The following is a 23399-nucleotide window of genomic DNA, read 5'->3' as shown; positions in this document are numbered from 1 at the left end:
GGTTTGTAAGTAAAAAAATACTTGAATTGGAATGATCAGACGAATATGCAGCTTCGTGTAATTTTAAGGTGAATTGTTACGGCGAATATATAAATGTAGTGAATTTTGTAATCCTTTCTTCGCCTCTTTAAATAATTGTTGTGACTTCAATGGAAGCTAAAAAAAACAAAATTTCCATCGTTATTGACACATTTTATTAATATCAACTTACATCACGTACAACGAGTAAAATAATTTCAGATTCTTCCAATTTTCAAAATTATTTCAAAATTACCACGTTATCCGTTTGAAACAAACAGGATTTCCATGTATTTTTTCAGCAATACAACCAGCGGATTCAATCGATTTCTTTCTCAACGTGTTTTTGCACCACATACAGACATCCTTCGCGTTCCTCCTCTCAACCACTAATTTCCGCGATCTAATGATACGTTTTCCCTGGTCGATGAACGTGAAATCCATGCGTGACTCGGGGAGTGAATCGATGTTACTAGAAGAACAGAGAATTTCGCTATGAAATTACACGTATGAAATTCACGGCTTGGCCGTATATCGAAGAATGGCCAATTATACATGGTCACGATTTATCAAACAATTGCGAGTAACAGGAATACGACAAATAAATATATATATATAGTGGGGTAAAAGGAAGAGGTGATGAAACGAACGGTATATCATTGCGTGCATCGAAGGAATGTTTGCAAGAATGAAACGTTTCAATTTGAAACAATCTATTACATCCGTTTGATCATTTACTTGAAATGAATGTCATAATTAAATGTCAAATAACACGAGACTGTAATATTTTGCACACAATTTGATTTTCATAATTATAAGATGTTCCTAGATTCTTTTACTTTTTTGTCTTCTCCATTCCAATTTTCCCCAAATCCAAAAATCGGTAACAATGTTCCAGCAATGAGAATAAAAGGAAAACTCGACTATTGAAAATTCGATCGAGAAATATCGGAAGAGAGAGCACGATAAAAAAAAAGGAATGGTGCTGCCTCGACTAAAAATATCATTTCCACCTGCTACCGGCTATAACCAACCATGAACGAGTACAGTTAATTCCGGGACGGGAGTTTTGAAATATTGCATTGCTTTTTTGCCACTGTTCACGCAAGAAACTAATGGATTATACAGTGGCGAGGGCGCGCCATCGACGCTTCCATTCCAACGGGCGTTTAAGTATCATTACCATCAAACCTGGCCATTATTCGCGGTAACAAGTTGCCCGCGATATAATATTGGATATAAAAGGGAGACAGGGGACACAAAGTTTCAGATCTATATATACGTACGTAATGGGATCTTTAACCTTGTATAATATCGTGTTAACGCCACGTTTGAGGTTACGTTTGTCTATCCAAACCATCTTCTTTTTTGTAATATAAATTCGATCGACTCATTTGGAATTTTTTTTCGAGATATGCTTGTTATTTATAGATTTTTTTTACTTATAACTGTTCTTCAAGATTTCTCTAAAAAGTAAGAAAGAAAAATGGTATCTCCTATATTTTCATTTATTCTCCTTTACGAGATTCTTTCCTCTCTTTCACTCTTACGTACAATAAGTTTCTCTCGCGATTCGATCGTGGATTGTTGCGGATAATTCGAGGCGATGAATAGCAGTAGTTCCCATCCAGTTGCGGTGTAGAATACTTGAAGATAAGGGGGATAGAAACCTGGAATAAAGAATAGAATTCCGTTATTTAGGAATCGACCTTGCAGATCCACAAAAATCGAACCGTGATGCGAAATTAAGTTGCACAAGTTATTCGAGATAATCGTTCGGTTATTGAATTGATCCAGCAGAAATAATCGATTCTCTTGGAAAGTTCTATCACCGTGTTTGAAAATTATTTAAGAATCTGAATATTCTCGAAAGGGAAGAAAAATTTTTTGAATTATTTTGCAATTATCAACACAATTGCTATTGCTCGGCTTTCTCGTTACTTTTGATTATTACGAACTATATTATAAGCGTGTGTCAGGTTAATCGCGCGAACGAGCAATTGCTCCATTTTTCATAATGCTCATGCGCTTCGACTCGATTGTTCGCGTGGGATCGTGCATGGAAGAAGGAGCGCCTTGGAAAATCGTGCGTGAGACACGCTACGACACGCGTTATATTCTTTTTCCTTTCCTTATTATTTCGTTCAATTATTAAACAAGTATATTTTAACACCGAAGTTTGTCGCGATAGTTTTTATAATTTTATAATTAAATTAAATTGGTTACTCGAAATATATTGCTTCTTGGAATCAAAGGAATAACATTTCAAAGAGGAAGAAAAAGTTTACGGTGCAAAATTCACCGTATCGTCGAAGAAAGGGCATTATATTTATTTCTGTTTCATCAAGAAACAAGATATCTATTTTCTGCTGCCGCTCCAGGACACTCTTCTACAAAGAGAGACTTGAAACGCCTTCGAAGGATATATTCGAAACGAAAAGAACGGCATGGAAGGAGCGGCATTGTGCCAACGGATGGAGATGTTTTGATTTTGTGCAACGGCTAAGGGAACGGTCGATCAAAAAGCGCATCACCAGACACTTGAATGCGTTGGATGGGCAACGACCAACAAGCCTGTCCACCTGTCAGAATCGTCGCTGGCCGATACGATATTCTCCACCCGTGGAGAGGGAACAACCGTTAATCCGCGCATCAATTTTGCCGCGAATCAATCCGAGCGAGGCGTCTACGAAAAAAATATATTCCCGGATTATGCGGAAATGGACGAAGGAAGCCCCTGTTTCCGCCGTGTCAATCGCCTTGTTTCGCTGCGAAAACGGCGCCCGATTAATTCAAAATGGACGCCAATTAAACGCGATGATCAAAAGTTTAACGGTACCGAAATGCTAGCGCGTGTAACGTTCTATCATAGGCGAGAAGAATTCCACCGGCTGAATATTCTTTATCGATGATTCTTTATTTAATCTACGTATCTACGTATTAGAAGCGTGCATTGCAACCCCTTGTTACCGTTAAACGACCCAAAGACGTTTCGATTATCCCAAATTATTATTATTATTATCTTGATTATTTATCTCGATTACTCGTTCAACCTTTTCTTCTTCTCTGGTGTAATGCTGATTGAATTAAACGAGTTTTTATTATATACACTGGTCGTCGGTAATTTTAAAGAATTGAATTGAAGATTTTCAGAGGATTCCGAAGGATTGGCAACCTTTTTAAATACAAAGGATTAATAATTTTTCGATGGAAGGCAGATTCTGTCCATTATGTAACCGCACGACGAGCGCTGTCGTCAAGTACACTTGCACGCGTCTTAATAGAAGTACCTTGATGGCCTCGTAGCAATGGCGCGAGAAATTTTATCAGGCCTTCTCCAACTTTTATCAAGATTATTGATTCAAATTTACAGGCCGATCGGGACAATATTTGTACTCGAAGCGAGCACAAATGTCCTCCTCTTCTTCCCTTCGGCTATGCATTCCCAAGACGATGACCCGTCGTGCTATTTCCGCGGACATTGTTCGAAACCGACGAACCGTGGTCTCGAAGAGGAGGAGGAGGAGGAGGATCGCAGGAGGTCGTCCCTAAATACCTGAATCTCCACTTCCTCCGCTTCAACGCCGCATACTTGAATTCGAAAGAATCTCTTACAAATTATCTTACAAATTGGATAGAGATCGTTCTTCGATCGAGAGCTTATTTAATTAGTTAATATAAATGAACGATTAATATAATGAATGAATAAAAATATGTACAATTGATATGATATATTAGTTGTATTAGTTGTATTTAGAATTTTAATATATCAACAATTTAAGTTTCCACAAGATGAACCAAAATGAGGATGGAGCGTGTTTCGATGATCCAATTTAAACGCAACAATTAATTGATTGATCTAGGAATAACAAATATTCTGAATCTCTTCAAAAAAGGATTTTTCCGATTATCCGTTCGAAGAAAAAGAGAAGCACAGCGTCGAAACTCGTCTCGTCTCGAAAGCCTCGTATCTGTTTGGGCTCGTGAATAATGGGCGCAAAAAACCGCGAGGAGCAAGTTCGATGAAAATGTAACGAGATTCTCGAACGTACGAACGCGTAATCCCATTAAATTCGCGGGGCGAGGAAGGGGTTTCGTTAATCAAGTTTCTCTCGGCGGCACGCGTGCCGAGCGGGAAGACAAATTGAGGCGAAAAACCCGAGTTTCAATGCGTCGTAGAGGAGGAGGAGGAGGAGGAGGGAAAAAACGTCGTTAACTCGTCGTCTTTTATTCGCTATCGATTTTGTTTCGACTCGTGCGGAACGAAACGTAAGGAAGCACGATTTCTAACAAAAATTTTCTTTTAACACCTATATCTGGCTAATTGATAAAATTCTTCTTTTTTTCTGTTGCAGTTACGAGGATCGATAAACAAACCCCCTTCTTCAAAAAATATTTTATTTTTAAACTATATAATCTATACAATACGTATGAGAACAAAATCAATTTAAGAAGAAATTTATCTTTTATTTATTTGTTTTATTTTATATATATACACACACACATTTAAGTAGAAATTAAAAGAAAACATTGTAACAAGAATCCCTAGAATGTAATATTAATGTAATTAATACACGTATAATAATAAAATGCAGCGACATAGTGCAAAGGATTAATAGAAACTTTATTCGAGAAGTATTAGTTTACGTGTTATTCTATCACCAAAGAGTTTGACTCTATTTTATATTAAAATCAAAAAAAGAAACGAATAAATATATCCTAATCAGAAAAGCTCACATACATTCACGTTTACAATTCCGCTCCATAAAAATATACTTAACCTGTTCAACTGTTGTAAATTTTATTAGAAACGCAAAAGTGTTACCGATGGGCGTTCTTAATATATAATAGAAGAAGGCTATAGCCGTTTTTAGGCCAGTATTATCGAGTATTATCGATACAACTCTTAAGCGTGTCCTTACGGCCACAATTTCTTCTTCAATCGCATTAAAGTTTAACTACCGCTTTTATTATATACACGTGTCGTGCGCGCGCACACACACCACGCGCATGCGCATAAGTTGGTCAAGTGATTTTCTGAAATATTCCCGATTCGTTAGTTCACAAGTGACGAGAAGATAATAAAACGAAAACGAAGAAGAAGAAGAAGAAGAAGCAGCAAGACAAGAGTCTCGCGTTCCAAGCTAATTAGTATCTTCCGTTCATTTTGCACGTCGACGGAACGCGGCCACCGATGGAAAACGAGCAGAGTCGCCATTTCTAACGTTATTAACGCACGCACATTGCGACCAACTGCACACACACGCCCTCGGCAACTCGGTGTGAGATCGCGCCATATACATAGTTAATTGCCACTCCCTCGTGAAATTGCCCGCTTCCACAACATTCCTATCAAGGACGGGAGAAAAAAAAAAAAAAAAAACTGTACGATTATTCTCGTCGAGGAATTAATTAAAATAATCTCGTAGATATAAGTATACAAATAAGTATGTTTAACAGCGTGGAATTCTATTTATACGAATATTTATCGTGAGATAAACATGTTCACATCATATTTTCCTGTTCCAATTCTCCTGTCCCGTCGACTGTTAATATTTTAACGTTCCAATCAACGTGAATTTGTACAAATGGATTTTCTACGAAACGTTTTCTAGAAGAATGAAAATTAATGAATTAATTTTTTTATTGTTTTAGATATGATGATACGATTATACCCCTATTTTAATCCTGGTTTTGCAAAAGTTAAACAATTCGAAATATCTTCGGTAACAATTTCGATATACTGTTGCATACTTTAAGGTCGTAACTGGAACTCTGAAGAATATTGAACGGTAGTTGCAAAAATATCGATGGTTATTTTCTCCTAATAACTTGAAATTATACGTTTAGGATGAGGTAAAAAGAAAAATTGCCTTCAGCCTTTTAAATCTAAATCAATACTCGAGCAATCTGTACAGAAGAATAGAATTCTATCAGCTGTACTTCGAAAGTATGGTAAATGCGAAATAATAAAAAGTTTCCTCGTCTAGAAGATTCTACTTCCTCTGTAATCGAAATATATTAATGAACCATAAAACTAAATTTAAGATAAATATACGTATATTTACCTTATTATACCAATTCAATCCAATAAAATCCAATAAATGCAACGAAAAATAATAAAAATTCAAAAAGGAGGCGAAATTTCATTTAATTAAAAAAAAATAATAATAATAATAAAACTTATTCGATTTTATTTATTCCACGTATTCGTATAGAACGTGAAAAATAAACGCCATTTGAAAACCGCTCGGAGGACTCTCGAAGGTAGTCTCGGCAGTCAAGGTCACTTGAAGGTCGCGAAGAGCTGCCTCTTCAAGGCCGTGTCGTTGACCCCTCCCCACGAGTTATATATAACAAACCACCGTTCTTACCACCGTTCTACCGTGGATTCTACGTGGAATTTTTTTCTACTTATCTTTCTTAAAAACTTCTCTCGTTCGTAATCCCAATTATGCAAATGATGCAACAACCGTGATCAAAAGAATACGCTCGATACGTATCGCATCGCTGCGGATCACCAACAGTTTCCGCATCAATTTCGTCACGGCCTCCGCGCCGAACATATTCGTAAACCCCTCCCTCTAATTCCTGACAATTTTGCTAATTAACCTGATCGAGGCTCGAGGGAAAGCGTGAAAATATAATTGATTTCGCACATGGTCACAGTCGGTGCAATTAAATTCCTCGATGAACCCGAGCAATAAGAAGTTGTTGTTCAACAAGATCGAATTTATTAAAAATAATTTGCAAAGAGAGATTTTGTTTTGCTCCTTCCATTCTCAGCCAACACGCTTCAAATATACTTGCTAGACTTTTATTAAAGATTGTAATTATTGCGAATTCTTGAATCCTTCGTATTATCGTTCCCATCACGTTCAATTTCGATAAATTATTTTTTGATTCGCGGTGCACGAAAAAAATTACGTCTCGATCAATTACATTATTTCAACAAAGGAGGATGAAACAGCAGACATCGGATCGAATGAATGAAAGTACTGTCCAACATCCTATTCTCGACGCAGCTCGGAATAGGGAAAAATGAACGAGACTCGAGTCGAGAGCCTTGCTCAAACGTATCCTTGCCCTTAGAAACGCGGCTCTATTTGAGGATTTAATCCAGAGGGTTATTTTTCACGAATGGACATCGCATGGGGCCCCAGTAATTTCCGAGAAACCCACTCATTCTCGGAGGGGCGAGAGTTTTACTCCTCAAGTGGGGAGTCACACAACCGTAACCGAAGTAGCCAACGATTAACGACGATCGTTAATCAGTCATCCGTGTTTCTTTCCCCTATCCGGCGAACAAACGCGAAACGATGTTCCACCCGTCCACTTGTGGGTGTCGTGGATGTATTCGAAGAAAACCGCGGCAGGAATGGCCGCAAATGGCAAACCTTGCGAACGGTGAAAGAAGGGGGGAGGGGAGAGTCGAGGGGGAGAAGGGATCATAAATCTGTATAATTGACAGATCCCGCAGAAAATGTTCGTGCCCCATAGATACTCGAACAGATAGCCTGCTAATAACACCGCGACGTATACACGAACATATATAATGGTGGTTGGTGGAAAAAAAAAAAAAAAAAAAACGAAAAATCATACACGCCAACTTTGTGCAATATAAAATCGGATAGGACGAGGACGGACTTTGGGTTTCGCTTAACAAACAGCTACCCCCTTTCCTCGATGACGATCTTGCTTTTCGTGGCGCTTACTTATAGGTTGCCTTTAAGAAGAGAGAGATTTAAAAAGCTTCCAATTCAATTAGACTTGTTGCACTTTTCGCACGAGATAAGAAAGATTCTGTTGATTCGTGAAATTGACCGTTTATAATAAATGATTATTGTATTAATATCATGTATCGTAACATGTTTTCCAATTGATTGATAAATAATTAAATTCAGTATTCAATTGCAGTTACGAGGTGTTGCTCTATAAACGAACGAAATTGACATGATATAGTGCGAATACCATCTGAATGATAATTTAATTTCGGATCTGAATCGAAGAAACCAAAGAATCGGTCTGAAATAATGTTTCTACCCATTAGCGGGACTCGAATCCTGTATGCGCACACATAATTTTCCACGCGACTTCTTCCCTCCTCTCGCGGTTATCCAACTAAGAAAGGCTAATAATTTAATTCGAGATCGAATATAAACCCGTCCAAGGGAATAGGATGCGGTCATTGCCTCGTTTCAGTGAATTCTATCTGTAAGAGTTGTTAGAAGCAAGTTCAGAAAATGTGAATTTGTAGGCGGAAAGCAGCATGTTAAAATCATAGAATAGGTTGTGATAGTTAATACGCCGACTTGTATTTGCTATTTCAATAAAGCGCAGGAGAATCGAATTTCTTGGTTTGTTCGACTCGTGATTTACAAACAGAGAGATCAGATTTGTTAATAATGTTTGATGATAAGAGATTTGTAAATGATGACTGATTATATTAATTTACGTTTCATAAGAAATTGTTTACGATATAATGCAATTGATAAGTTAAATATATTTTGGCTCTATTAAATATATTATGGACAAAGCATTTTTTTTTACAATGATGTTGTCAATAAATGAGATATATCTTTGATGTAAAGTATTTAGAATTTAAAAATTTGGAATAATACAATAATAACAAATCAATTATTTTATAAAAATATTACATAATATCAGGTGGTATAAACAAAATCTTAGATATTTCTGAATTCCTAATCTTATTAATGGTTAGTGATATATATATATATATGCATGATCCTCTACATAAAGGCATCCACAAAGGTATACATAAGTACTTACTTATTTTACATAGAAGCGATCAGTCTTGCTGGTCACCACTCATGTGGGCTGCATGCAAAGGGCTCGTCGACAAGGATCAGAAACTCAGCATGATACTTAGGATGAAGGATTACTACTTTGGATGCTGCTTCTTCGAACTACTTCACCTGTACGATACACATACAAACTATACCATTAACGGACGAATAATTACACGTTCGAACACTTTTTCCCTTCTCTTTGTCTTATGATAAAGAGATCCGAGTTAAACTCACTAATGAATACTACTGTTACTAAATATCGTTACTAATATTAAATATTATAAAAGGTTCGTTTTTTTTTTCTTATGTAGAAAACACTTTAACACTATTTTCCATTAGGCTCTTTCAAAAAATCAGAACATAACCTGTTTCATTTACGACAATGACAATGAATTGCTGTAATTTCGTTCTTGCACACTAAAAATTTAAAATAATAATGTATTACATTATCACTATTACACTCTGCAATGAAAAAAGTAACTGTAGTTTTCTTAACACAGCAAAATAAGAAACATTTTGTCCACAACAGTAATAGCGGCATCGTATTACGGAAACAAAATTGCACTAGGAAATATTGGTTTAGGCGAAAGTGTCGAGAACGAAAAGAGAATTGTCGCGATAACGATAATCCAAAGCATAGCAGTTTAACAAGATGATTACAGTAACCAACATTGATGATTGAATGAACGATGATGCCGATCGAAAGATTCGCGTCGAGCAAGTTTGTCGTAAACGAAGCGTGCACGAGGAATCAATTAAACACATGATTCGATTTAACCTATTTTCTAATAATTCGTAGTCAAAGCACTGATTTTGATTACAAGAGGGTTTATTACCGAGAAATTGCAAGTTGTTCGCGATAGAGACTGATCTATTAAAAACGTATAAACGCCATGGAGAAACGGAATACGAGCGGAATAATAATTCGTTCAAATCGGACGCCATCTTGGCATTTTCGTAATCGTAACTGATCAACAGGCAGCTTCTGAAGTTGGCTGCGCGAGAAAAACGACTTCGACGAGTAGCCACGTTCAAGTCGTTCGTTAGGAAACGTAATTTTTGTCGTGACAAGCAGTGAAATGGAAGACGGGATAATTATAAGATATTTAATGCCGAGCATTGGATTATTTATACGGAAAGAAGTTTTATCACGGTTACGATTTCCCTCTTTCTACGAGGAGTATATTTCTTAGCATGGTGTGCGAAATTAATTGTGAAAATTGAGTAACTTTAGCATGTGTGTGAGTGATGCGTAAAGTGTGAGAAATTTGAATAAAATGGAAAGGTGAGAATAATTCGAGAATTCCTTTTAAATGGACTATTATCCTTTAAGATTGAATTAAATTTATAACGAATCGAAAGATTTTTACTTGTAATATAGCAATATTATTACTTTTGTATTCAAATCTGTCTCAGATTTAACCTATTAGATAATAAAGTCAATAGCTAACAAGCAAAAAACGATGAATTGAATCTGTAATATAAACTGTAGTCCTAAAAATTTTTATACGCGATAATTATTCGATTGTTTTTCTTGGTTGTATCGAGCGGTAGAAACGAAGCAAAGTCTACATTATCGTGTCGCCATGTAAATAGCGTGTCATGAAGATATCTAAGGAACGATAAAAAATCGCGGCACGAAATTCATCTTCCTCGACTCTCTCGTTTACTTTTTGCCTTTAATTTACCGTAACGAGCTATCTTCTTTGACCAGTAACGAGAGCTTCATTATCATTTGCAATTTTAATGTCACGAGTACAACACAGTGTACGCAACCGCTCGAACCTCTGCAATTTATACGATGTCGTTGTTCGCGTTTCCAGCTTCAATTTCATTACGTCGGCCGTCGTTTCGTGTTGCTTCAATTAACGCGGATCGTTACGTGTTCCAACCGCTTTATACAAACTGTTTTACCGGTCGAACAGCACTCGGTAGCGACCGTTACTGAAGCGACTTTAGTTGATTTATCGAGGCCAATGAAATCAAATGTTCGATATTTATCCTGATTTTATTCGATGAATTTGAAATTTGGGACGATCAACGAGACAAATTTTTCTCTTAACCCATTAAAACGAAACGCAAGATCCAATTTTTTATTTGTAATTTGTACTTTATACCTCTTAAATTAACCTTTTGATTTTCAAAATGATGAGCCTGACTTGTCACGTCAATTAAAAAATAATCCCAATTAAACCAAAGAATTTGTCAATTTGATTTTTAATTTGCTGTTGTAGCATTCAAACAACATATTGTTTCCTGCTAATTACAAACAACTAATTAGAGTTCAAATATTTTAACAAATTTTGCAAGTCAAATTTCGATCCATCCATGAATTTTTTCCTCAAATAATTTCATAATAGAATACATTTCATTTTCAATTTTGTTTCAATTTGAAAGATTCCTCGGATTATCGCAAAATTCTACTCGATATTATCAAATGAATTTAACGGACGGGAAATACACGTGTTACGATCCTCGTTGAGCGGAGAAAATTTTACGAGATGATTCGATGATGAATTCGAGGAAGACAGTTATAACTTTCCGATTTCCAAGGCGAGGTGAGGAAGCATTAGCCGGCCGTTGATACGATACGAGGAATCCGCGATTATTAATATCGGCAAGTTTTGCTTCGGTCCAGGCATTAGCCTGGAATTTCGCTGTTAATTCGCAGGGAAAACGATGCATCGAACCGACGTCCATTTTCTGTTACACACATTACACATCACGAGGACGAGGATAACAAATTGTGCATCATCAGGCGAAATGGGTTGCGAATGTATTACGTAATTATCGAGAATATATAATAATTCGAGAATAAAGCTCGAAACGATAGATATATAGACCCAGGAAAAGAGGATGGGGATTTTAATATCGAGAAATGATAAAATTATCTTGTGTGTGAACCTGCGTTACCCAGATAATGGCTGCCTGGATGAATTTATATATACACGCGGAACTCGTGGCGATTAGGATAACGAATTTTATTTGCTCGGTTTCTTGAACGAGAGGAGGAAGGTATTTATTAGGTCTGGAATTATATATTTTTCTGATGAAGTTATCGTTTATTTTTTACCCGATAAAATAGTGTTTTTCTTCTTTGCTCGTTGATGAGAAGAAGGAATTTTAATTTCGATCGGTCGGCTACGTTTACAGAACAATAAACGTTTAAGGATTAACATAAAATATTAATTGTCAAATGGAATATTATTAATTGTTAGAGTTATAAATGATTTAACGTAGATACAGAATAACAAATACATTAGAAATTGCCTGGAAGTAAGAAGAAATTCATACACGTAATAAAATTATCCTTCTAAACTAATCCTCGTTAAAAAATCCTCAAATAAACAAAGACGCTTCTCTTCCTCTGAGAAACAAGCTTCGCGGGAGAGTAACGAAACGAGAATGATAACTAATCGTGATACGCAAAAGAAAAAGACAGAGCCACCACCGAATTGAAACTGGCTCAATCCCGACGAAATTCTCGCAGCGAGGACACGTGACGTTATCCTCACAAGACATCCTCCATTTCAGTGCTCTATCACGTGTTCTCCTGTGGAAATTAATCAGAGAGGAATCGAGCCACTTTCAGTGATAGATATAGGAATAACTCGAAATTAATCGGACGTGACGGGGAGAGCCCCGTTGAGAGAGAGAGAGAGAGAGGGTGCAGAATGGAGGAGCAAGCCGTTGAAACTCGTTCGTTCGTTATCTTTTGATCTTCGAAAAAACGAGCGATACGTGTATCACGCGTCCTACTGCAATATCTCAACCCGGTACCAATTGCGAGCATCAGACCTAATCGAAGGCTTGGTGGACAAAACGATCAGCAAAGGCGTATCCAGCCGAGAAACTCTCTCTCTCTCTCTCTCTCTTCTTGTTATATGGAATACAGTTACGTTAACATCCTTGCGGATTCTTTGAGAGAACGGGTCGAACGATCGATCGCTTTATTAGGGGGTTTTTATTAAAGAAATACAGGAACGAAGATCGAGATCAAGTTTTCAAGAGCTGGAAGTCGAAGAAAACTTTGTGATTTTTTTTTTTTTCGTATATAAATTCATCTAAAATTCTCTATTTCTTTATTTCGTTAATTCTGCTTTTAAAATGTAGTGTTTGTAATAGAATATTACAAAGCGAAACGATTTTAATCCTCGTGATTTTACAATATCGTAATGATTGTTATTGTATACGTTACATTTTTATCTAGAAATAAATAATCGTGTCGCGCAATAAGAGAGACTTATGGCTTAGCTACTTACACGATCAAAGGAGTCAGACTCCTGTGGAGCAGCAAGGAAGTAGATTTGTTCCTATTATTCATCGTAAGCGGTGGCCATTTCTCACGTGTTACATGGGCGAATGTTTGACCATTGTTTTTCTGTTTATTTTACGTAACATATTCTCGTAATTTTTAATTTATTAAAGTCTAATCTAAGAATGAATCGAAGGGGAAGTAATTGTATCTCGAGACATCTCGCAGAAGTTAAATTTAAGAATTTAAGAATAATTGAAGGGAGAAAATGTAGAGCGGGGTTCGCTTGGATTTTTGCGTAATCGAAAAAAAAAAGAAAGGGATTATTTCTCGATTACAGGATGCGCGAAATTAACGCGAATGATTGCAGAAGATGCTCCCAGAATTACGCGAATGAAGTTTGCATGCGATCCGCTCGTAATCGCTTTTGAAATTGTGGACGTGATCTGGAATTAATTCTTGGGAGGAAGCGTGTCTCGAGAAGAGAGAGGATACTCCAAACCAATTACCAACACTTCAAAGGGTATTTTGCCGTGAGCGTTCCTCGAGAGGAACACGAGATTTAGATTTAGAGCTGGCGAGATGGTATTAAATTCAATGATGGTGTATTCTAACCGAAACCGTTTTGCGAAACTTAAAGCGTGTTATATAATGCAAAAGCGAGCCTTAATCTCGGCCATAAAATTCACTACAACTTGTCATTTAATTAAATACACCTCTTCTCTCGCAATATAATTATTGGTAATATTATTCAGAGAATTTTACCTAATAATACAATGTGTGAGGAAAAAAAATTGAACATTCTTCGAATTTTCTTTCCTCTTAATAATAAAATAACGCTCAACCCTCGTAAACATGAATTAATTCGCCCAGAAATATTCCTCCTACTTTCCGATCATTGATACGGATACATTTTTTTTTCAAAATTCTCACACTTCCCTCGACACTTCCCCTCCCTCGCCCCAATCAAGGACGTATCGTCCAAGGTCGGGGCGAGATATTCAATTTCAAAACTCTCGGAACCGATGTTCAATGCACCGTGAACAACCGGTGGTCGATCTTTATTCCAAAAAAAAAGGAGGGGGAACAGGATGGGGGGGTCAGACCGAATTCCACCGATCTAATTCGATACGATCTTCGTGCTCGAGCGAAGGCGGCCGCCGGCCGCATTCCGCGCCGTGTCCCCTTTTTGCGGTCAACGGTGGAGAAGGGGGGAGGAGGGATGGTACAAATCCGAGGCATCGACGACAAATTTGCAGGGGGAGCGAAGAGGCCACGAGGCGTGAAGAGGGATCCCCTTACGTGGGATCCTTAAGTGGAGAAGAAGTGGAGACGCTAAAAACGCGGTCTAAAATAATAAAAGATTTATCCCGGATAGCGACCGTGAAATTTACCAATTACGTTTGCGCGCCATTCTCAAAGCCGTCCCCGCTTTTTTCCCCGCCCATCCGCGCCACTATTTTCCACAATGAGAATGAGAATGCCTTTTCCCTTGGTTTTGTCGGTTTTGCGACCGCCACACTTCTCTGACTCTCTTCGATGGAACGAATCTCTCCATCCTTTCCGAATAAATGCTGTAACAAGTTTTAAAGATTTTTCTTTAAATATGTAATGCTATGTATGAAAAAAAAAAAAAAAAAAAAAAAAGAGAGATACGTAATAGTGAAATTTAATTAATTCTATCGATTCTCTCGTTTATCGATCTCGAGTATTCCAATGAAACAATTTTCACGATACGAGTTTTGGCGAAAGCGTTCGTGCGCTTCTTGATCCTCCCTGTTCTGTACGACGATCTCGACGATTACGTAGAACGCTGTATGAAAAAGGAAAGAGATACGTGATAAGTAAAACTGATTTAATTAATCTCTTTAAAATAAAATGCACGATATACGTACCCTTTCGACGAACGTCCCCAAAACAATTGAATCCTCGCTCATTAGCCCAGCCATCTACATCGATCGAACCGAAGTGTCTGGTCTCGTAATCTTGATTCACGGAGCAAAGATTGTCCAACGCAGAACGGTACATTCTGCCCACGGTCGCAGAGGTGACGACGAGTAGATCGACTCGAACGCCTCGCAACCGCGCGAATCGAGCACGAAGTCTAGGATCTCGGCTTAGTGCCTTTTACCACAAACGCTCGCAAGTGATTAATTAAGCGTCAGCGGTTCCCTAGCGTACACTCGATCGCAAAAGTTTCTGCTCCTCCGCAACAAGAGATTCGTTTAAACGGGAAATTTGGGGAATTTTCTTTTTTCTTTTTTATCCAGAGTAAGATAGCTCGTACACGGAACAATTTAACTTTAAATGCACGTAAGCTTGCTTTTTAAAAAATTTATTTTCCCCCTCTCAGAACCTTTCGTTATTTAAAAAAAAAAAAAGGAGGAAACTAATGCTAAAAACATCACGATTGATCGTTCTTTTAAGAGATATTACTTGTTCGAATTATTAAAGCGCGAGGGAGATTTTTGCGGGGGATTGTATGCGGCGCACAGTTGTTGTAGAACGTTCTTGTGGCTAAACATCGCGGAGAGAAAACATCGTGGCAAGAGATAATCGGCGCCCACGCGTTTCCTATCGAAACAACAGTGGTGGAGGGGGCGAAACTTCATTTCCCCCTTTTTTTTTTTCAGAGAGAAAGGGAGGAGTGGGAATAAGTAGCGATAGAATTTTAATAGGCATGAAATGCGCAGAAATTGATTCTTATCGGGATGGAACTTTTTTTTTTTTACGGAAAACACGAAAGCGATTGCATCCCATTAAAACCGCGCAACCGTTGTTGTTGGAAAGAAGAAGAAGTTCTCTATTAATAGTTAATGTTGATATTAATATTAATGATCCCACCGTAATAATCAGTAGTAACGAGTATTAGCACAAGTTTTTTCTTTTCTTTTCTTTTTTTTTTTTTTTCTTTTTTAGCCATGCATATACCTGTTATTACAGGTGTGCGCAGCAAATTAACTTTGCTTGTGAAAACTTGTTATTAAGTTTTGTTGAGAATCAAGGGGAGATGTAAGAAAAAAAAAAAAGATTTCCATTTTCTTTTCATCCGTAAAATTTATGACATCGTTTTTTCGATATCTCGTTGATTCCATTATATACACGAAAGCGTTAGCCAGAATCTTGGACAGATCGAGAAAGTTTGAAAGAAAAAATTTTGCGTAACATCTCTCTCTCTCTTTCCTTCCCTTCCTGCAAAATTTCTATTAAAACGCTTCTATCGATCGGTTAAAACGTTACGGCGTTGATAATTTCCTAACAATATTTCAAACTAACCTCGTTTTCCCGTTAAGTGCTCTCCAACACGTACGAGCGGCGGAGGTGTATTTGCATCCACCTGTCCTGTTCTCCTTCTTCGATCCACCTTGTCCTTCGAATGTTTTGCCGCATAGCGATAACTGTTCGTGCGCAGCAACGTCGACAGATGATTCTTCGTGAATTGCAAGCGATTAATCCTCGTTGCATACGCGACCCTAATAAGCTGTGATTCTTTTCCTCTTTCGATCGAGTAACAATTCTTCAATTGATTCAAAATTTCATCACGATCTTTGAACGAGAGTTCCTTCTTCTTGGATTATTACCCCTATCCGTATCTCCGGGACATTAACCACGGTAAACGCATTTTTCAGATCCCGCCAATCTTGCGAACGCTGGTACGGAAATCTTGAGGAGGAGGAAACGATCTTGCGTTTTTCTTGCTTCTTATTTCTTTTCGTAGTGGTTTACTTTTTTTTTTTTTTTTCTTTTTCTAGATCGAAATCGTTCGTAAATCGTTGCGAAAAATTTCAATTTATATCATAAATTATTATTTGAGAACCGTTTCTCGAGCGAAACGTTCTCGAAAAACTTTTTGCAATTATTTTATACGAATTCATTTGGTCTTGGATAAATTTTCACTCCAAACTGTGGAATAATTACGATATTGAACGAAGAAAAGGAAATTAACTCGCTCGTCGAATTAAGCATCTTCTTGTATTACATAATTACACCGATTAATTATTGCCACAACTCGTCTGACTCGATTGCCTCTAATTTGATTTCTATCGACGGCTCGCTGGCTCGAATAATTTTCACTTGATCTTGAATAAAATATATAGGAGGAGGAGGATGCAAAAGGAAAAACGAATCAAATACGAAAGAACTGATTAACCATAAAACTTCGAGTCGAGTATGCAAATCATAACAACATACATTAAGCACACATTGAATATGCTTGCAGAACGTGACACAATTTTTACGAATTTAATATTCCACGATAAGATCCACCCATCCACGTTGAGACGATGATGAAAGCAAAACGAGAGCCAACGACGACGATGGCGTACGTCACACGATGGCGGAAACCTCGATCAAATACGAAAACGAATAAATTCTAATCTCTGCAAGATCTTATTAGCGGGTACCGTTGCCGGTTGCCAAGGAAATCGGTAGAAAATGCGCGAGCAGGGGAGGATTGGCTTAAGGTCGTTTACACCGAGTCAAAGGAAGGAGGGGCAGCTGGCTTGAGAGATCGGCTCTCCATTAAATGGAAACGGCCGACCTCCGGCTTCATAATGCAACCGCACGTGTTTAAACGAAGTTACAATTCGTTCGACTAAGACAGAGTCGAGCTCTTTTCCGATACATCCTCGAATTAATCTTGAATAATACTTTTGGTATATATATATCGCATTTCTACAAGTCCATCGACACACGAAAGAATTATACACAGAGTTACGAGCGCAAAAAAAGGAGAAAGAAACCACATCGTAACAATTTCGAATATTCCAGGTAGAGGGTAATAAAACTCGGAGCAAAAAATGGAGAGGTTATTTACACGCGTGCGATGAAAAAGTTATGTCGAAAGAAAGCACCGTCGCCACGGTTAATCGTCGGTGTTGGAAACCGCAAGGGCGTGCGACCAAATTATTCAGATCCCCGTGCGATTACGAGACAATCGAGCTGCGCAAAACCGGCAACGGAAACTTTCCGTGCGAAAGTTGTAAATTTCTTTTCGCCATCATGACCAGGCTTCTTTCTCGAGGGGTGGCTCTCCTCGTGAAAAGAAACGAAATAAAAATATTTGGAAAAATATTCGGCTTCGATTGCATATTCGGCGAAGCGAGTTATTTGGAAATTTGAGTTTGCCTCTTCGCTGGATCGATTGGGAGGCTTGGTCGGTAAGGAAGGAGGCGTGAGTCAATAGTTTTGCGAGGAGTCGAGTTTTGCCGGATCGGATAACAACAATGGAAGGAGAGAACGTTCTCATAGCTCGGTGCCACGGTCAGACCAATTAGCATCTAATATACCTTGAACTTCATTAGCCGCGCGTTCCTCTGGCTGCGGGTTCTCCGCTCCTTCGATCCTCAACTTCTTTTCCAACCATCGAGTTTGATCAATTAGTATTCTTTCTTTTTTTTTTTTTTTTTTGTAAATAAACGAAAGAGAATTATTCGTGTCGCAAAACTCCCCTCCTATACTATATAACAATTTCTTTTATTTTAATCGTATATTCAAACGAACGAGTATCGAGTTTTTCAAGAAATCTTCGCATAAACAATCCTTCTGCAATCCCTGATAACGACAAGAATAAAAAAAAAAAAGGAAGAAGAAAAAGCTCATCACGCAACGAGGACGAAGAGGAAAGTACCGTAACCTCGAAGAGTTTGGCTCTTATCCGCTTATTGTCCTCTCCTCGTCTCAGCTCGGGCCCTCTGTTTCCCTCAATTAATAAAAGTACTGCAAAAAACGGGACCGTGGTCGCAATTAAACCGCGATACGGAAGACGCGGTGTTCCGCAGCTACGATCTCGAGACAGAGACAGGGAGGGAGGAAAAAAAGCGTGGACACCGGTCATGCCAATTTAACTTGTCGGCTCGGGTCGACCGTGGGCGAAAGAGACGTATCGTTTTTCTCGTTTATCGAAACGAAAATTTTCCTTTTCAAAGAGATAGATTTGATTGGTAAATGAAGTTTCGAATAATTCTTGCAATAATTAATAGATTATTCTTTAATCCTCTTTCATATTATTCCTACAATTCGATTCGCAATATCGTAGATTTGAACGTTATAATCCAACAAATATTCTTCGAATCAAGATTGATTATCGGAAGAATTATCCATTTCGTGGAGATGAGAAAAAAAGTTACATCGAGTTTTGGCGAACACGTGTGGAAGCGGCGGAAGAGGAAGAAGGAAGAAGAGGCGAAAGGAAAAAGCGTGTAAACACGAGTGGCGAGCCGGATGGCGGGGCGACTTTTTGAGCGGATAAATACTCGCGTGACACCAGACCACGACGGTGTACCGTATTTCCCCTCCTCCTCGTTTCGCTTCCCGAATCGTAACGCGGCGAGCAAAAATCGCCGTCTCTTCGTTCCTCTCGAGAGGAATAATAATCGACAGGGGGGATTCTTTTGTTGTTACAGTTGAACACGGATAGAGTGGAGTCGAGATAACGAGGCGGATTACCTTTGAGCGCGCCGCCGCCTTTGGGATTCATTGTTGCGGAAATACGAAAAACTGGAGAACTCGAATAACACTTGAGACTTGGCTTGCTTTCTTGCACCAACTAACAATGGCGAGTTTGACTCGACGTTGTAATTTTTTAATGCAATTATATTATACATATATTTATAAACACTGAATTTCTTACATTACGATACATTTTATATTACAATTTTAAATTCTTGTTAGTATTATTATACTGGGACCAAAACAGTCGTTCAAAAGTTTTGGAAAAAAGGTCGTGTTTTTCGTGGTGTTTCATATTTTGTCGAGACCCTGCTTATTATTGCTTTTGCTTTTAGGTAAAAAAAAAAAGGGTTAAGATTTTCCTTTTCTTTTCGATGCTCCTTCCTTGCATGTTATATTTCGCGTTCGATTTTTTTTAACGTACAAATAAATCTCTAAACAAGTTGAAACATCATTGTTTAACGCTAAAATTTACTCTCCATACGATATTTATCCAAACTTTTATTCGTTAATTTATCAAATGGAAGAATATCAAAGAGTTAATATAATCCTGTGCTATATTTTAACACTTATTCATTATTATAATATATATTCTTCTATTCATTAATTTATAATATATATATTACCAATGCTTATTATATCCACATAGTTATGAATCATAAATACAAATACCTCAAACATTCAAAATTATATCGCACAAAACTTTTATTCTCGTTTAAATATAATCGTCCCTCGATCTCTCATGATCGATCGACGCTCGATTCTATGGGTAAAGGTATTCGACGTATTCGCGATATTACACGCTCCTCGCGTCGCATAAATCTTCCCGCCGATTCCGTATATATAAATCGCTGGCCACTGCCCATTCGAGATCGTGAAGTGAACGGTTTTCCTTTGAAAACCTGGCTTTATTATATCCAGATCGACGGGGAGGTCTTGGAGAAATTCCTTCCACCACTCGGACGAAGTCATTCGTCGATTGCTTCAAGTCTCGTTCAAATTAGTCGAATTAACGCGTGATAGTTTTTACACGATAAATTATGCGAATTTTTCAAATAAATGATAACTCTTGGAAAAAATTAACGATATGCAGTTAACTTGATTTCGATAATTTGTTTATCGAATTTTTCAAATAATGGTGACTCTTGGAATATGATAGGTTGAAGGTTTTAGAGACTTGTAATGAACGAAACACAATAATTTTCCCGAACGATTGTCTTAAATTTTCGTGGATCAAGACACTTTTTGGAAAAGAGAAGGGATACCCGTAATTAAAGCTTACTACTCCATATACTTTGAGAATCCCTGCCTCGTTACAATAATCAAAGTCCAACATCATTGTTAGACCAAAGATATTTGTGAAAAAAACTTGAACGTACAAAAACCTCGCGATACTCATTGAAATACAAAAGAAGAAAATCTCGCATATCTCGATTCAAGCACATCCTCCAGATCTCTTCATCCACTTCAATTATCATTATTATACCCCCGTTAGAGAACGAACAAAAAATCGCCTTAAAAAAATATATATATATATGTATACTCGCGTCCCTCGATTAACACGTTAAAATTAATTTCTATTTATAATACCTGTTTTAACACGTTCAAAGGAAATTCGATCTATATTATAAATAAGAGACACGTTCTCTGCACACGTAATAAAAGCCACGCTACCGTTACACTCCGCGGAGGACTTCCTCCTCCTCGAAGGAAAAATAATTCCACGACCGATAACAAATCGTCGAATCAGGTTATTTCATCCGTCCTTCCGCCTGCGTAATGGCTGGTCGACCGCGGTCACGGGGAGGGGGCGGACGACAGCAATATGCAAGGCGGAAAAAATAGTGGGGGGAGGGTACACCGATACACCGTCGTGTCGAGCGTGACGCGGGCCCGACCGGATTCCAATCCTTGCACCGATTTTCTTTCGCGCTTCTTACGGTGCCCGTTCGTGCGTGAACAGAGCCTCGACGATATGCACGAGGATCTCTGTTTTATCATTATTACCCGGGGAAATGCTCGTTGAAAAGGGGGATCTGCTTTCATCGAGGAGGGATTATAATTGTTGCTTTTTTCCTCGGGATGAACGAATAAATATATACGATGAAAACGAGTTGAGGGATCAAGGTTCGAGATTAATGCTGTGGGAATTAAGAATTGATTTTGGGCGAATAATACACGGGTGAAAAACACGGAAGTCGCCAGCAGCCCATTAAACTAACCGTACCTCACAACGGCCAGTTAGTTGAAGTAAGTTTTCTTTGCCAATTTGTGGCCTGGCCATTTAACTATCGAGAGATCCCTCGTTGCACGTTCTTTCGCATTCCTTCTCCTTGAAATTTAATTCTACAATTCGTGTCTTGGCTCGATGTTGAACGAAGTAGGGTATGACAGAATCATCGAAGTGTCTGGTAGAAGATTTTTGAGTGAGAAAAAAAAAAAAATAACATCTTCGTATAAATGTTCGATATCGATTGAATCGACCTGATAATCGAAATCTTGTCATCGAAAATTTTCCCTTGCCAAACCTCATACGTAAGAACATCGTGCAAATAATGAATTTTATCGAGGAGAAAGAACAAATTGTTATAAACCTTCGTGGTTCTTTCTCCTTCTTTCTCGCATCATCATTCGTCGGCAACGAATGAGCGCCATTCACAAGGAGGAGGAGGAGGAGGGAGAGACAACAGATTTCCAGAGACCGCGTTACTCTCCTTCTTTTCGTGCGTGTGTGTGTGTGTGGGGAGACCAGTTTGCCGGTCGAGTGTTTCCATAACCCAAGGTGCTTGCTCCTGTCGAACGACCTTGGACGACCTTGAGCCGAGTCCCTCCTTCGATTCCGCCATTCGTCTGCATCCCCGAACCACTCGCCTCGCCGCGAGAGAATATCTTCTTCCCACGAATCGTCCCTCTCCAATTCGGCGAATTCGTATGGGAGAAGAAGCGAGAAAATTTGTTTTTCAATCTGATTTGAACAAGTATTCGTATTCAAGCACGATTTGTAATATTTTATTTGTAAAGGATAATATTTCTGAAGAGAGAAATATTCTTCGGTTGTCAGGCGAGTACCATTTTTCTTGCACGATTATCTTTTTTCATTCGATCGTAGATAAGATAACAGGGTATTAATAGAAACGCGGAAAATAGATAAGATATTAATAAAGAAAAATAAGGTGGGAGAAGATGGGAGAATCACGATGAGTATTCTTCCTCAAGTTGCGAATGATCGAAAATGTTAACTGGATGAATTTCATTTCATTGAATCAATTAGATTTTTTTTTCTTTTTTTTTTTTCATTTCCGCCGCTTCTTCAACTTCAGGCAAGCGCAGCTTTAAGATTTATTATTAGATCGCTTTTCGACGATTAAACGAGAAATAAAGAGTAGATATTAACTTAAACGTTGTACGTCAGATATAAAGGAAGTTTCTACTTAAATTCGACTTCAACTTGTATTTATTGCGCGTCTATCTCGAAAAGATTATGCATGGTGTACTGGATGGTATTACGATAAGCGTATAAATTTTATTCGTAATAAAGGAAACTGTTAACACAGGGGAGTGGAAGAGTTATGGCCGTCTGAATCGGAAAAGGATAAGGAAAATGCGCGATCTCACTTTTTTTTTTTTCTTCTTTTTTCGCTTGGCAAAATAAACATATCCTTTCGTTAATTCTTTGAAAATCGATTTTTTCTCGCTCGATAACGTTCAATTAAAACCGTCATTACACCTCATCCGTCAACTGAGGTACAATTAAATGCAAGTTACTTTTCTACTTTTTCGTTCGACCAAAGTACTAGAAATAAAAAAGTATTCGTATTCACGATAACAGACACGACGAATATAAACATCTAATAACATAATTCATA

The 23399-nt window shown here is 38.0% G+C and overlaps 2 long non-coding RNA genes across 7 annotated transcripts in view; one reads left to right on the top strand and one right to left on the bottom strand.

Annotated features, from left to right (window-relative positions):
* LOC116415326 (uncharacterized) overlaps positions 1–23399 on the bottom strand; it is a 71411-nt gene that overhangs the window by 9982 nt on the left and 38030 nt on the right. For 3 of the 5 annotated variants that reach the window (XR_004225930.2, XR_015293998.1, XR_015293999.1), the window contains exons 1-4: positions 9665–9776; positions 8809–8954; positions 275–490; positions 22–156 (exon numbers count right to left, since the gene is read on the bottom strand). This is a non-coding gene — a long non-coding RNA (uncharacterized LOC116415326). Of the gene's footprint in view, positions 1–21; positions 157–274; positions 491–8808; positions 8955–9664; positions 9777–13090; positions 13166–23399 lie in introns of those variants that run through there. The other 2 variants (XR_004225932.2, XR_015293997.1) reach the window with 2 other exon arrangements.
* LOC116415325 (uncharacterized) overlaps positions 1–23399 on the top strand; it is a 74675-nt gene that overhangs the window by 44601 nt on the left and 6675 nt on the right. Inside the window, exon 3 of one of the 2 annotated variants that reach the window (XR_015294005.1) lies at positions 4374–4630. The exons of the other annotated variant lie outside the window; for it this stretch is intronic. This is a non-coding gene — a long non-coding RNA (uncharacterized LOC116415325). Of the gene's footprint in view, positions 1–4373; positions 4631–23399 lie in introns of those variants that run through there. 2 annotated transcript variants of the gene reach the window in all.

The sequence above is a fragment of the Apis florea genome, unplaced genomic scaffold (assembly GCF_048593485.1).
Source record: "Apis florea isolate Af1SG1 unplaced genomic scaffold, ASM4859348v1 contig_3517_pilon, whole genome shotgun sequence".
Taxonomy (NCBI): domain Eukaryota; kingdom Metazoa; phylum Arthropoda; class Insecta; order Hymenoptera; family Apidae; genus Apis; species Apis florea.
Note: the sequence above shows the minus strand (reverse complement) of the source record. Positions and strands in the feature narration are given on the sequence as shown.